The 6,187-nt window shown below is 41.1% G+C and overlaps 1 long non-coding RNA gene across 1 annotated transcript in view; it reads left to right on the forward strand.

Annotated features, from left to right (window-relative positions):
* LOC309535004 overlaps positions 1-6,187 on the forward strand; it is a 654,277-nt gene that overhangs the window by 575,950 nt on the left and 72,140 nt on the right. The window lies entirely within an intron of this gene.

A 6,187-nucleotide genomic window follows, 5' to 3' on the forward strand; every position in this document is an offset into this window, starting at 1 on the left:
CAACAAAGGAGGAACATTGGGGAAGCATTGCAAAACAACTGATAAAGTGAGTTTATGTGTAGGCAATCCAGTATACATGCACTAATATCACACTATTAATGTATCAACAACATGTTGCTCCACCACTTACCATAAAACAGCAGTCTGAAGCGGCCCTTTCTACATACCATGGGTAATTTTACAGTCTACTTATTCTAAATTAAATAGCCCCAAACACCACAGCTACAAGTGTTCTGAAATCTAGAATCATAGAATAGAATCATAGAGTTGGAATAGACCACAAGTTGCTTCAGTTTTTCAGGGTTTGCTTTTAAATTCTTTAGTAGAAATGCATGATCTGCTCACATTTTTTAAAATGTACAAATGATATTACTAGCTATAATTGAATTGTCAGTATCTATACTTGCATTCTATTTCCCTCAAGAGATGAATGAATGTGTTAGTTTCAGTTTCTCTCTATTTTTCATTTTTCCACTCTTAAGTTTGGTTCACTCTCATTTCCTCATATAACTGCAAACATTTTTAAAGTGTCTACATAACAGCTGTACACATTTTTTGTGTGCATTTATTTTCTCTTAATATACATATTTTTGTATGCAATTTTGCCTAGAAAATGATTTTTTACAAGCAATTTCCCCTTCATATAATGCTTTCTTGTACATCCTTTTCACTAATACACTCATCCTATGGGACCCTTTTTACTAATATTGATTGGCATCCTCTGTCTTGGGAGACAATGGAAGAATGTGCCTTATATAATTCTATACACATCCTTTGCATAAGGAGTGCACTGCAAAATTCAAAGAAGTGCAGTTTTCAAGAGAGCTATGTTTCAGTTCATTTTTTTGTTTGTTTGTTTGGATCCCATGAATTATTGGGTAATTTCACATTTAAAATGCAAACTGAAATAATTTATTTCCCATACCTATTCAGACCTCACTGTTTATAATCCCACCACCACCAGAGGCAAGTGATGTAAACCATTTTATAAAAATGAATATTCCCTTTCATCTAGAATGAAGTACTAATAATAGCAGACTAGCAGTTATTGAAGGCTGTACGTGAAGGCAGTGGGAATGACATGTTGTGCCTTAAGTCTCATGCTTGATAGGTATTCCCTTTAAAGGCGTCCCATTAAATCCCTTTGATGGGTGTGTTGGAATGGCATGCATCACAATTTGTATGTATACACCATTCCTACCTATGGTAATCTGGGCCCTGCTAGGCCTGCAGAGCCCTGGTTGAAGGACCTAATTTGCATTGGTGCAATGACCAGGAATTGGCATTGTATGACTTAGCATTGTTTGTATCTCCAGATTAACAACCTAGACATTTCTTTGCCATGCATTTAGAATTACACGTCCACCAAACAATCCTGAAAGGTCCTTTTTTGCAGCTAATTTCATAGACTTCTGGAATCATAGAATTGTAGAGTTGGAAGGGACCCTGAGAATCAACTAGTCCAACTCCCTGCAATGCAGGAATATGCAGATGTCCCATATGGGGATCAAACCTGCAACCTTGGCTGCACACTCTAACCAACTGAACTATTCAGGCTTTCCAATTTATTTTCGTTGTTTCTTTTTCCACTCTTGATTTTGCTCTTTCCTCATATTCCATCTCGGCAAGTTCTCAAGGAGCACTGAGAATTATGAATGGTGCATCCTGCACCAAAACTGTCAAAATGTCTTTGTTCAGCAGGCCCATGAATTCAATGGAGAGCCCAAGGAAAGGATGGGAGCCAATGGGTAGTTGAATCTTCTTTAGCTGATATCATGGCTTCAAAAGTCTACCTTGTCCTGTTTATAATAGATGTGCACTCCAAACCAGCATTGCTTCTTCCTTCCTTGGCCTTCTTGAAGACTGGTGACATTTGTCCAAAAGTCACTAGTAGTTCAGCTACTGCAGTGGCTAGAGTACAGAGGTACTTGTAATGTACATTTATAGAAGGATTGTTTTATTTTTAGAAACACACAGAACCTTTGACCTAAGAATTAAAATTCCAGAAACATGGGAATCAGAGCTGGAAAAACAGAAGTTGACATCCATTGAGAACCTCACAGCAGGACAACAGTCATATTGTCCTACAGCGATGAGTTTATTATTCAAGAACACGGTCATCACAACTGAATGAAATGCTGCAATCCGTAATGCATTATCAAAATCTGATGACATTCTTGGGGAACAAAAGGTGATGATACTACATCAGGGGTCAGCAAGGTTTGTCTTGCCTGGGCCGGTTCGGTCTCATGGATATCCCTCCATGGGCTGGATCGTGTGTGTGCATGAGCGCGCGCACCCACGATTTTTGGCTTCTGCGCAGATGTGATTTTTGGCATTGCGTGTGCACAGACGCCATTTCCAGCATAGCGGAAGCAACTCCCTGTGCTGCGCCGCGCCGGTTTAGCACAGCACGTGAGTGGGTGGCTCGGGGGCCGGTCAAACGACCTCTGCAGGCCACTTCCGGCCCATGGGCCTTAGGTTGGTGACCCCTGTACTACATAATGCGACACTTCATCCTGTGACCAAACATTTTTTCTGCATGCTGCACAGCTTCGTCCATTTCTGAGTTCAGAAGCTCATGCTGTGAGACTCCCATTATTTTCCATAGGAGATTATTTTAAAGACAAATTGAAATTGCGTTACTTCCAGTATCATGTTTTGTTTTCAAGGCTTAGACATCAAAGGGAAGGAATGGGCTGAAGAAGTGCCTTTTAACTGAAATCCAGACTATACCTTCCCCAGGAGATACCATAATTTTTAAAAGACTTCAAAGCAGCCACAGGATCCAATTTGGATTGGAGCCATGGCAATGGAGGAGAGGGTTAACCCTTCCTCCTCATATCATTTCCCCAGCCAAAATCCACACCACTCTACCCCAAAGCTGCTATAAAAAACTGCTTCTGAGAAATCCTCCCCAAAGCAGAAGGGATTACATTTTTTTCGCCCTGCCACTAATAGGAATTCCACTGCATTCAACTGCAACAGTCAGTCTAGTTATTTCAACCCCGAGGCACACTCTATTGTTTCTTGAGAGAGATGGATAACAACTAACTAAAAAACTTGATCTGCCACTCCCATTATATGAATCCTAAGCTTGCTAGGAAAACACATCCCTGAATCATGCCAAGTTTCCGCGAAACAAAGGCATTCACTAAGTATCCTGCTGTGAACATAGATCTTCCATCGCTTGTGCTTTGAACAGAAATTTCTGAAATAATGGATCTGATGAGCCCATTTACCGATGCTGGTCTCAGAGTTGTCATGCCTGGGCAAGTGATAGCACGAATGATGGCTGGTCAGTTCCAGGCTATGTATTTAGAAGAAGAAGAAGAGTTTGGATTTGATATCCCGCCTTTCACTCCCTTTAAGGAGTCTCAAAGCGGCTAACATTCTCCTTTCCCTTCCTCCCCCACAACAAACACTCTGTGAGGTGAGTGGGGCTGAGAGACTTCAAAGAAGTGTGACTGGCCCAAGGTCACCCAGCAGCTGCATGTGGAGGAGCGGAGACACGAACCTGGTTCCCCAGATTACGAGACTACCGCTCTTAACCACTACACCACACTGGCTCTCATTTAGATGGAACCACTTCAGTTTGGTTTTACAGAGAAACTCCTTTGGTTGGCTGGTGGATGAACTGCAGTGAGAAATAGGGCATGTGACTCTGTTGATTCTCCCAGATGTTTCAGTCACCTTTAATATCTTTCCACACCACCAGTCGGGGTTGGCGACTGAAAACCCTCCAACAAGTACTTCCTGCCTAACCAGGGAATTGCAGGAGATGGTTCTGGAAGGATGACTGCTCCACACCTTAGGAATTATCTCATGGGGTGCTGCAGAGATTCCTCTTACACTCTGTGCTACTTAACATCTATGTGACGCTGACAGGAGAGATTGTATAGAGATTTGGGTCAGGAATCTACCACGTGCTGATGACACTCAATAGTATCTTGATCTTCTGAGGAAGCTGTGGGTCCCTGAATGCTTGTGTGTTCCTTTGCTTTGAGATGTCTGGGTGATGAGACCTAGATCTTAGACCTCAGCTGTGGCACTCAGCTGGGAATTGAAACTCTGTCAGGTGTCAACCACAATGCCCAAAATTCTTTGAGAGAAATGATGTCCTTTAAAGGTATAGCAGGTACACAGTCTCGGATGGTGGTATTTGTGTAAGATTCCAGGGACTATTACACAAAGATGACCTTTACTATATGACTTCTCAGTTGGATACAGTTAAAATTACATATAATGGACTGACTGGAACAACCCCTTAAGTTAGAAAGGCTTGAAGGCCTTAAAAAAAATAAATCAAATCAAATCATTGGCTGCATCATTTAATCTTCCATGTCTCATAACTCAAGCTGCTGCTACATTGAAGACAATATTCTGAAGCAAATATGAAATTGTGAGTGACGTAAGAAAGACACAGCCACAGACAGGTTGCAAACCAGCATGTTTCACATTCTTGGCTAACTTATTAATATGCATTTTGGCCCATTTTTAATATTAGGCAATAGACAATCTGCGTACATCTGAAATGCATTGGGCATGCATTTGTGAGTTCCATGCTTCTAGACCGAAAAAGAGGAAGAACATGCACTGGACACTTAACACAGAGAGCAGGAATATTGTCTAAGAGGCAATGGATAGTGCCCCAGGCCTCCTGCTTCTGCATGTTGAAATTATGGCTGCTTTGCAAGAATGCTGCATTTACGATTTCACCTTCCTCTCCCTCAAAGTAAAGAGAGGGCGCTTCTAGACTTACTATTTTGGGGTGGGTTTCAATCACATACTTGCGAATTAGGGTCCCACAATTGACATGGATATGGAGGTCCTGTGCTATAATAGGAATGCATTGATAGTCAGTTGTCACAGTTGTGTATGAAGGCTTTATGCACACTCCTTGCGTTTACTCTTTCAGAAAGGCAGCATTTGCTGTTTCTTTGCAAACTAACAAAGTGATGTATTAAAAACATCACTGCAAAGTCCAACCACAAATTTGCTCGCACGACCCAAAGAGGGAGAACCTCTTTTGTAACTGAAAATGCACCATGTACACATTTATCTGGGAAAGAGATCAATAACTAGCTCAAGTGTTCTAGCTAAATTAATTGGAATGTGGGATCAGATGTGATGATTGCTGCACAGTAAGTCTCTCTTGGAAGGCCAAAGAAGCCTGTTGTTGGCTGATAAGACAGCTTGCTTACAACATGCACAGCAGTCTAAAGAAGAGGATCAGACTTAGAAAGACCACAAAGATTTTTTCCATATGGGAAAGTAATCTTTCAAATCAGGGGAATTATAAACTTTAATAATAAGCCAGGAAAATGCCAGGAACCAAACCTGGTACTTTATGCAGGCAAAGCATGCACTCTTATCACTAAGGCCCTTCCCTGCAACAAAGGACAGAAAAATAAAAACAGGCTTCCTTTAGGCTGTGTACACATACATTTAAAGCAGATTGCTTCCCCCAAGGAATCCTGGGAACTGTAGTTTGCCCCTCACAGAGCTAAAATTATCAGCACTTTTTTAAAAAAAGATGAACAGAAGGTAAAATAAACTGAGAAGAGATAAGAGACCAACCTAATGACGATGGTGGAGTGAAAATAAAAACAGGAGAGAAGAAGCAGGTTTTGAAAGATAGACCTCTGAAAACATATATTCTGCTGCAGTCTAGTAATCCTACTATTGCATCCTGGCTATAATATTACCAGTTCTCCATTACAGTACAGTCAAGTATAAATTCTGGTGACCTGTAAGAACCTCCACAGAATCACCAGTATTGGATTCCAAAGATTTTTTTAATCCCGAAATACAGTTCTTATAGATAAAATCATAACACCAGAAATGTACTACTTGTCTTTGTACCTCAAACAATCCCTTAAAACCCGATTAGCTGCCTCTTCCACGCCACATACTTCATGTAGGCCAGAGGCAGTACCTGACATGCCAAGCAAATTATATGGAAGAATCAGAAGCAAACCAATTTGTCTCACCTGTCCCTGTTGACCAAAAATCTGGATACTTCCCAAATTTGGGGGAAATGAATAAATCTTCCTACCAAGTGACACCTGTTCTCCCATTGCCTTTGCTGTTTACTCTTAAGCTTAACCTAACACTTAGCTTTCTGAGAAGACACGACATGTTGCACTGTGCAATTGTTCTTAAAAATAAAAAGTGTTTCATCCGG

This window comes from Podarcis vaucheri (genome assembly GCF_965113315.1).
Source record: "Podarcis vaucheri genome assembly, chromosome: 1".
NCBI classification, from domain to species: Eukaryota; Metazoa; Chordata; class Lepidosauria; order Squamata; family Lacertidae; genus Podarcis; species Podarcis vaucheri.